Below are 10,791 nucleotides of genomic sequence, written 5' to 3' on the forward strand. Positions count from 1 at the left end.
TTTTTACAGATAAAGCTGTTTTGAAATCTAAAGGGCCTATTCTATATATGTGTTCTATTTTTTCTTCTGGAATTGTCCAATCTGAATTGTTATGGGCATATGATATTCATGACTTTGTACTATATTATCTTGTTTTGAATTAGATCCTATTTTTAATTGTCTAAGAAATGCTGCCATGTTTAATATTTAATTAAATTTTTACCTAACCAGGAACAACTAAGCACTATGCCGGGAACATCCTACCTTGGACTTACCAACGGTCTTACAAAAGCATCAAAGTCTTACCAATGATTTCAGTAAAAGTTTAATAAAATATGTAACATAAAAGCATAAATTATACAATTTTAAAACAGAGATTAATTCAAACACTATAATATTTTAAAAGTCTTAAATAAGCATGTAATATGTGGCTCTGATACCACTTCTACCCAGGCCTACTAAACTTGTAATGAACATGAACATGAATAATTGGACTTATAGATTTTTGAGATGTGAACAACGGAAGCTTGATAGTAATCAAAACCTTGAATCTTTTATTGATATCAAATTGATTTGAGCAGCAATTAGATCAGTGAAAAAATCTTCCTCTCTTGTATTTCAACCACTTTCTTTCTAAAGTCCAACCACTCAGTTTCAAAATCCATCAAGAACTAGAAAAATCACTTCCAATGTCATTAGTCAGAGAATTCAAAATATAATGAATGATATCTTTAATCCCTATAGTTCATTCAGTATAGTATACATAGATGATGTATTAATATTTTCAGATTCAATAGAACAACATTTTAAGCATTTAAATACATTTCTAAAAGTAGCCAAGAAAAATGGATTAGTAATATCAGCCCCAAAAATGAAATTATTTCAAACCAAAATAAGATTTCTAGGACATGATATAAATAAAGGAACAATAAAACCAATAAATAGAGCTTTAGAATTTGCAACCAAATTTCCAGATGAAATAAAAGAGAAAAACCAATTACAAAGATTTTTAGGATGTTTAAATTATATAGCAGATTTCTTTCCTAAATTAAGACAAGAATGTTCTATATTATTTAATAGATTAAAGAAAAATCCAAAACCATGGAATCTTTTTTATTAGGAATTGGATATCTAATCCATTGTAATACTTTGTTTAGTGGTTTATAATTTATATTGATATTTGGATATTTATCTAATAGTTTTGAAATACTAAAAGGTTCTATTATTTTAGGCATTTTATCTTCTTGAATAATTAGACTTTTTAATCTTTCCAAATATTCTTTTTTAGCTATTGGGTCTTCAATTTTTTCTATTATATCTAATAAAAATTCTTTGTCTTCTTTTTTAGTTATAACATTTATATATTTTGGAGTATTAGAACAATTACAATTTTCTTCACTTTCTGAACTAGATATATCATCATAATATTCATCTTCAGAACTTTGATCTTTTTCATTTATTAATAAGTTTATTAATTTATTTTTAATTTCTTCCTCTTCTGCACAAATTTCTGAAATTTTTTCTTTTAATCTACATTTGTTTGCTTTATGACCTATTTTTCCACATTTATAACAGACAATTTCATTTTTAACAAATCTTTTCTTCTTTACAGGGTTTTCTTCTTTTGGTTTTTTATATTTTATTTTCTTATTATATTTTTTATTTTTCTTATAATATGCAGATGGTGATTTTATTCTTTTAATTCCAAATGCTTCGCAAAATGATCCTACTTCTTTTCTTTTTGATCCATATTTTATCTGTAATTTTAATTCTGAGCATAATATTAATCTTTCTTTTTTCACAAATGCAAATAATTGTCCAAAAGTAATATTTTCAAATGAAATAACATCTGTTCCGATTTCTTTTTGTAAATTATCCATTATTCTTTGTGAAAATAGACTTGGTAATCCAGTTATGAATCTTTCTTTCCAAAATGAAACATTACAATCTGGTCTTCTTAATACATTAGTTAAAAACATATCTTTATACCATCTAAAATCTGATAATGTTGGACATCTTAAGTTTGTTAGAAATGTTTTATTAGAATTTAGCTCTTCTTTTGGATTTCCTATGAAATACATTACTATTGTTACTATTAAAAATTCTGCAGCATCTGATTGTATTTGAATATTTCCTTGATCATCTTCAATCTCTTGTGTATGTTCTAATATCGATAATTTATCTTGTAGTGTTAAAGCATTATCCCACCAATTTGATACCACTTCTACCCAGGCCTACTAAACTTGTAATGAACATGAACATAAATAATTGGACTTACAGATTTTTGAGATGTGAACAACGGAAGCTTGATAGTAATCAAAACCTTGAATCTTTTATTGATATCAAATTGGCTTGAGTACAATGGAGTGGTTGGACTTTAGAAAGAAAGTGGTTGAAATACAAGAGAGGAAGATTTTTTCACTGATCTAATTGCTGCTCAAATCACCTATATGAATATATCTATATCCTTTACTTAAATATTTTTGAATGGTACTATGATTTAATAATTGAATAGATTGATATTCTTCTTGAATAGATATTGTTTCTTCATGTGTTTTTACAGATAAAGCTGTTTTGAAATCTAAAGGGCCTATTCTATATATGTGTTCTATTTTTTTTTTCTGGAATTGTCCAATCTGAATTGTTTATGGGCATATGATATTCATGACTTTGTACTATATTATCTTGTTTTGAATTAGATCCTATTTTTAATTGTCTAAGAAATGCTGCCATGTTTAATATTTAATTAAATTTTTACCTAACCAGGAACAACTAAGCATTATGCCGGGAACATCCTACCTTGGACTTACCAACGGTCTTACAAAGCATCAAAGTCTTACCAATGATTTCAGTAAAAGTTTAATAAAATATGTAACATAAAAGCATAAATTATACAATTTTAAAACAGAGATTAATTCAAACACTATAACATTTTCAAAGTCTTAAATAAGCATGTAATATGTGGCTCTGATAACCTAAAAAGGGAAACGGGTCAAATGAATTGAGTGACATTTGATAACTTACTCAAAATTGACCGGATCATCCTAAAAAAGGAACTTGGTCAAATGAATTGAATGAAATCGAGAATTTATTCAAAATTGACCAGATCGCCCTAAAAGGATAAATTGGTCAAATAAATCGGACGAAATTGATGATTTATCGAAAATCGACAAAATTGCCCTAACTAATCAAATGAATTGAATGAAATCGGTGATTTATTCAAAAATCGACTAGATTGCCCTGAAAATGAACAAATTGATAAAATGGATTGGATGAAATTGATGAATGAAATGGTCCAATGGATTGAATGGAATTGGGAGCTTATTTAAAAATCAAGCTATCCACTGATAGTTTCAAAAATTTATTGTGATTCATTAGTCTATGAGCCTTCTAAAATCAAATTTTGGCCTCAATTTATTTATTGTCTCAATAGGAGGAATCATTTGTGAATTTCTTCAAATTAATGTCCTTTGCGCAAGGGATTTTTACCAATTTTGATAAAAGGGCCAAAAAATGATTATTAGATGCTCATATTCCAAAGATTGCTCTATGAAAATGATCGGATCCTACCTTACCTTGTGCACTACCCCGTTGGATGGTACAAAATGTAAACGTGCAAGTCTTCTTGGATTAAGTATCCGAGACACAAGGTGGCTTATTCCTAACACGGGATCCCCTAAATGGCATTCCCTTTCTAGGGTGGATGCATGATGCCAGTTTATTAAAGCTATGTAAATATGTGACAAATATGGCCTAAAGGACATAAATAATGCATCGGGGGGCAAAAGGTCTAAAATAAAATGTATTTATTGAAAAATAAGTGTAATGACTGAAATTTAAACATGTGAGTTATCTGGTGGGTAAGTCACTAAAAGAGTGCCAAAGAGGCCTCTTATTGCTAAGGCACATGAATGCAAGCCAAGAAAACAAAAAAATGGTTAGTGCAATTGATAGTACACGTAACATATTGGGAGTAATTAAGAAAAGAAATACAGTAAAAGAAAATAAAAGGGGTGGAACCCCTTCCCTCGTGCCTAATGTGCTTAAAAAGGGTGAGGCTGACTCTAACCTAGGAAAACTCTAACATGGATGCATGAGGTTGGGGCTCACTAATGCAACTAGACTTGATAAGGCTTCGGCTCCCAAGCCTTTAGACCTAAAGGCAAAGGGTCATCACTTCCAAGGCCTTTGATCGGTGGCTCGAGTGATCCCTTAGGTAGCGCTATGGGCGCAGTGCACACCATTCGCCTACCCAAGGCAATCAATCCTAATCCTACAAGGCGGTGCGGGATAGCGCCCACAAAAAATAAAATAAAATGGGATAACAATAAGTAAACGTGCACGTATGAAGTGTTCCCTATTTTGAGGGAAGGGATTGCGAACCAACGCGAGGCTCTAAAGGTGACACACACCCCCCCAAATGCAATGCAAAGCGCGAGATAAAACAAGTAAAACATACATCCAAACAACCAATCATACATACGTGAGTGAGGGAGTAGCTTGATACGTGCGCGAGGAAAAAAGCACTAAAAATGGAAAATGCAACCCTAATATCCAAATGCTATGCATAACAAGGGTAGAAAACGGAAAAGAATGGCTAAATCAAATGCTTGGACCCACTTAGGAATTCCCCAGTGGAGTCGCCAACTGTCGCGCCCCACTTTTGAAATGGTGTGGAAGTAGTGTGTGAAATATGTATGTGAACGTGTGCGAAAGTGAAAATAAAAGGCCGTGGGATTGAAATGCGACGGTTTGGCCAAATAAAGTTCAAAAAGGGTTTTTGGATGAAAATGGAGTCGCCACTTAGTACGGAGTTAGGGTGTACCAAGTCACCCAAAAATGATTTTTGTTTTTGAACGAAAAAAAGTAAATAAACCCTTTTAAAAACTTTTAGGTCTACGTAACCAAAGAAAGGGATCGGGGGTCACATTTGATAAGGAAGAAGGCAAAGGCAAAGCCCAAGGCACTTCCTTACCCTATCCAAAGCTAGTTGCGTGACTTAGCCCCACTTTTCCTAATTTTTCTACCCAAGGTATGTATCGCATGTTGGATAGGACTAATGGATGTAAAAAGGAAAGAAAAATGCAATCCTAAACCTAAAATGTTTCTTATGAGGCTTTTATGTCCCAACCACATGAATTGTGGTGGCCAATAAGGAAAGCTCTCATAGAAGTCGTGATTAATGCAAGTGAGGACTCAAGTGCAAGTGTGCAAGTGTGAGAAAATAAAGGTGTTTGTGTGTGCAAATGAATGAAAATAGGATATTAGATACGTATAAGTGCAATTGGGTGCCATTTGTGAGATAGAAAAATAAATAAGTGATAGGAAGAAAGTGGTGAGAAAGTGTAGATTGAGAAAAAGTCTAAGTAGTGAGAAAAAGTGGCTAAAAAAGTGTGGATGTGATATAAAAAGAATGCAAGTGTATGACCCTAAAGGAATGCATCAAGTCGGGCACGGGAATGACTCCTAATTTCATGACTTTGATTTTCCCTTGGATTAGAAGGAAGAACTAGCGTGCTAAGGCTATTGAGTAGCCACACTCGCTCGTTTCCCTTATCAAAAGGGGACCCTCAAGCAAATGTACCCTATACCTAGCATGAGGATGCAAAAACCTAAAATGAGGGGAAAAGGGTTGAAGGGACATGCCAAATGATAGAAAACTAAGAAAAATGCGTGAAATGTAGTGAAACATGCAAGTACGTTCTATTGAGAGGGAACGGCCTATTGGGTCTAGCATTGGACTAGCCCTTTCTATGAATTCCTACTAGAGTTGGACTAGTGGAAACGGACAATGAGCCACAACTAGCGTTGGACTAGTGTGGTGACGTACATTCATCCATCACATTCATTCATGACTATAAAAAAGCGAGTAGACATGCGAATCACTTATAAACACGTAGCACATAACACTTAGCATGCTCGACTAGATGCAAGAGCCTAATAAAGCAAATTAACACATAGCAACAAAGGCAAACAACCAAGCTAATGAACCTATTACATTTGCTAACTAAAACAAAAGGGGAAAGGGGAGAATGGACAAAGTTGCTCTCCAAGCCCTATCTATTACAAGCCAAGAGGTGTACACATACCCCATAAAGAATAACTTAATGAAAGCCAAAACAAATGAAATAAATGAAAGGAACTAAAGAACGGCAAGGAAAGCAGAGTAGACATGCAATTCACGTAGCACGTTGGTTCACATAGAGGAGAGACCAAAAAGGATAAAAGAAATTATACCTCCCCCTTTTGTGATGCTAACAAAGTGGACAAGACTTAACTTGGGTTATAGTCACCAAAGAAAAGATAACTTGGGCTAAACACAGATGAATAACAAAAGGGACAGCTTCGGGATCAGTTTGTTCAGCGAAGTTAGACGGCAACAAATGGTGACAGCAAGGAAGACAACTCTGGTTCCTCTCTTGGATTTTTCTGTTTCTTTTTGCTGTTTTTCCCTCTGGTTTCTGCTTCCTTAATCGTCACTAGCCTAACTCCCGAAACCCCAGCTCCTCCCTTTCCCTCCTCTGTTTTTTCTTTTTAGTTTTCAGCCGTCACTCTCTCTTCTGATTTTTCTTTTGCCGTTCCTCCACCTCTCTCGAAAGCTGCGCTTCTTCTTTTCTATTTATATAGGACCTCAACCCTAAATTCCCAGCCATCTTTCCCAAAATTGCAGCTAAAGGAGCTGCCAGTCCTTCCTTGCAAGTTGCGACAATACGCAACTTGCAAGTCGCGTATTTTTTTTTTTCAAGAAAACATTGAAATTAAATCACAAACAACTAAATCATATTTTTGAATGCTTTTCTTTCTTCTTTTTTTCTTTTTCAAGAAATTTTATGCTAGAAAGTTTAAAATAAAAATAATAAAATAAAAACTAAAACTAAATAGTGAATAAAACTTAACATGACAAATAAAAACTAAGAATTAAATAGTAAATGAAATTACGCTAAAAATTTGGTGTCTACACCTCAAACACAATCATCTATATCTCAAGAGATCTATTCAAAAACCGAGCATAAAATGCAGCAAAAGCAATGAAGAAAACATTCTGCAACTGAAACCATTCTTTTGCAATTGGAAACTTTCTGCAGCTCCTTGGGTTCACCAATGCCAAGATTTGCACGAATGTTGTGCCATGAAAAACGGACCTAAAAGACATTACTCAACAAAGCAAATCAATTCAACATCCTCTCTAAACTCCTAGCAAAAATCACCAAGACACCACCGAGAATTCTCCTTTCAGCAAACCAGAAGAGATAATGAAAAGATGGAAGCAAAACATTCGGCACACTTGCTCAACCAAAGAAATCCAACATTAGTCGAATATTCTCAAGCATTGATCTACTCTTTTTTACAGTAAAACACAAGAAAACACAAATTTCCATGGCTTAAAACCACCCTCAGCAACCCAAGGAAAGAAAGCTTCGAGCTTTGGGCAACCAAAAGAAAAATTCCACGCTGCTGCAACAAGCCAACTTCAAGCTTGTTGCAGCAGATTTTTATGCACAAATCTTCAACCAAACGAAACCTGACCCATACAACCGTATTACCAAGTATTGTTTTCAACTCACAACATAGAAAACACCGGATTTAAGCACAAAAGAGCATACAGAAAACTGGAAAAAATTTCTGCACTTCATGGGTTAGTTTGCAGCAACCATTTTTATCCAAATAGCCAAGTTCAGAAACAAAATGGGACCATTATACAACCTCCAAAAATACCCAATCTCATTCACACGAATACCACATGCAATCACAAGAAACATGGAGGCAATCAAACAATTTCTGGATGAAAACAGCAAGCAGAAATGCGAACGGCAAGAACAACAAAGCAATATTTTGGAATGCTCATTGCATGTTCAGGAATAGATGAGGGAAAAGGGAAGAATGGGATACCTTTTGACACCTTTGGGCCTCAAACTAGCGTGGAAAAATTCAAGAACAATGCGTTCCAATGTTGGAATCTGATCATCGAGTTACTGCTTTTTCTTGAATGACGGTTAGAGACGGTGGAGATGGCTGAAGTGATGGTTTACGGCCGCTGCAACAGGAACCCATAAGAGATTGAATATGCTCCAACAAGGATCGAATGGGATGAATTTTGCAGACTTCGGTGAAGAAACGCGGGCTCGAAACTTCCTCCCAGACTTTTCCTTGCTTTTTTCCAGCCGTCAGTCCTCTCTCTCTCTCTAAACTCAGCCGCCTCCCTCAACCTTCACCAGATTTCTAGCCGTCACTCTCCAGATTCTCTTCCCTTTTTCCTTCAGCCCAGCCGCCAACTCCACTTCCAGTTTTCTTCTTCCGCCGTTCCTCCTGCCTCAAAGCTCCCTTTTTCTCTGCCGTTGTTTCACTCCCTCCCCAGATTTTTTCAGCCGCCTTTTATCCTATGGTTTCTGGTTCCTTTTCACAGCCTAGCTCCCTCCAAAACCTAGTCGCCACTCCATTCCCCTCAGCCCCCCTTGCCGTCTGCTCTCTTGTTTCTTTTCTCAGGTTTTTTGTTTTCTTTTGTTTTCTTTGTTTCTATCACTCCGATCTTCTCCCTTTTCAGATTTTCAGCCGTCCCCCCTAGGCTTCACGCTCTCCTTCTTTTCCTTTTATATCCAATGACCAAAACCCAAAACCCTGATATCAATGGTCATTTTCAATCCCAGCTCCCCGTTCCTCACCTCAGCCATCCGATGGTTATTGTGTCCGGAAGGCTCTTTGATAAGAATCCAAAGGAGTGAGGTGGCCAAATGTTTGGAAAGCTGAGAAACCGTGGAAATTGGTATCTTTCATATATTCACTGCATTGCATGTTTTTTTTGTTTTTTTTAAGAAAACATTGAATTTAAATAAAAAACAACTAAAGCATATTTTTTGAATGCTTTTCTTTTCTTTTCAAGAAATTCTATGTTAAAACTTAAAAATAAAAATAATAAAATAAAAAACTAAAAAACTAAAAACTAAAATGTGAATAAAACTAACACGACAAATAAAAATTAAGACAAAATAGTAAATGCAAATTACACTAAAATTTTGGTGTCTACAGTTTGCCCCTCTTTGTCTGAGTTTTGGAAAAACTTGAGACAAAGAAGTAGACACCAAATACTTATCTGCATTATTCGGCTGCGAATGATTCCAACGATTGCCGCCCTTGAAACGAGGACTGATCCGAACAGGAATTTAAAACGGGACTGACCCGAACAGGAATTTAAACGGAACTGACCCGAACAGGAAATTTAAAACGGGACTGACCCGAACAGGAATTTAAAACGAGACTGACCCGAACAGGAATTTAAAACGGGACTGACCCGAACAGAAATTTAAAACGGGACAGAAATTTAAAACGGGACTGACCCGAACAGGAATTTAAAACGGGACTGACCCGAACAGGAATTTAAACGGACTGACCCGAACAGGAATTTAAAATGGGACTGACTCGAACATGAATTTAAAACGGGACTGACCCGAACAGGAATTTAAACGGAACTTGCACACTAGTGGGACTGACCCAATAATGGCAGTGCAAGTGAAATGCCTTGACAATCGGTCAGTGGGATCAAACCCGAGCCTGCCGTGATAAAATTTTATTCGATTTTTGATTTGATTTTTTCCTTTCTTCTGATTTTTTTTGATTGATTTTTTGATTTTTTTGAAACTTTCCAAAACTAATTTGCCCCAGTACGATGATTTGGTCAGTGGGATTAAACCCGAGCCTGCCTCAGTTGCACAGAATCCAAGCCCAATCGGGATGTTGGCAGCATAAAGTTCAGGCCCAACGAGATTTTTGTGATGTTGGCGGCATGAAATCCAGGCTCAACGGGATCTTTGGGATGTTGGCGGCACAAAATCCAGGCCCAACGTGATGTTGTGATGTTTGGGATGTTGGGGGCACAAAGTCCAGGCCCAACGGGATCTTTGGGATGTTGGCGGCACAAAGTCCAGGCCCAACGTGATGTTGTGATGTTGGCGGCATGAAATCCAGGCCCAACGTCATGATGTTGGCGGCACGAAATCCAGCCCCAACTTGATGTTTGTGAGGTTGGCGGCATAAAATCCAGGCCCAACGTGATTTTTGGAATGTTGGCGGCACAAAGTCCAGGCCCAACTTGATTTTTGGGATGTTGGGGGCACAAAATCCAGGCCCAACGTGATCTTTGGAATGTTGGCGGCACAAAGTCCAGGCCCAACTTGATGTTTGTGAGGTTGGCGGCACGAAATCCAGGCCCAACGTGATGTTTGGAATATTGGCGGCACGAAGTCCAGGCCCAACTTGATGTTTGTGAGGTTGGCGGCACGAAGTCCAGGCCCAACTTGATATTTGGGATGTTGGCGGCACAAAGTCCAGGCCCAACGTGATATTTGGAATGTTGGCGGCACGAAGTCCAGGCCCAACTTGATATTTGTGAATGGTCAGTGGGATAAGACCCAATCCTGCCATCCAATTGGTCAAGAAATTGAATTTGATTTTCCAAGAAATAAGAATTTGATTTTGATTTTTGATTTTTGACTTTTGAATTTTTCTGATTTTTCGAGAGAATCTTTTTCAAAAATAATTTGCCCCCAGTGTAGGGCCCTTTTCCCTTCTTTCTTCTCTTTCTTCGGCATCGGCCTTCCACATCACCAGATGCTCTTTCGTCGATTTCAACTATGAATACCTGCACAGGGGGGCTTACATGCAATCAAGTTTTCATGAAAAGGGCAGCGTGATTGATTTGAAAAATGCATTATTTGATTCTTGGACGAAATCCTCAATTGGACTACACAAATATTTGCCCCTGTGTGGGCTTGTTTTCACGAAGTCTTATAAACAAAATTTTGCCCCAGTATGGGCCAT

Source organism: Coffea arabica, chromosome 8e, assembly GCF_036785885.1.
Source record: "Coffea arabica cultivar ET-39 chromosome 8e, Coffea Arabica ET-39 HiFi, whole genome shotgun sequence".
NCBI lineage: Eukaryota > Viridiplantae > Streptophyta > Magnoliopsida > Gentianales > Rubiaceae > Coffea > Coffea arabica.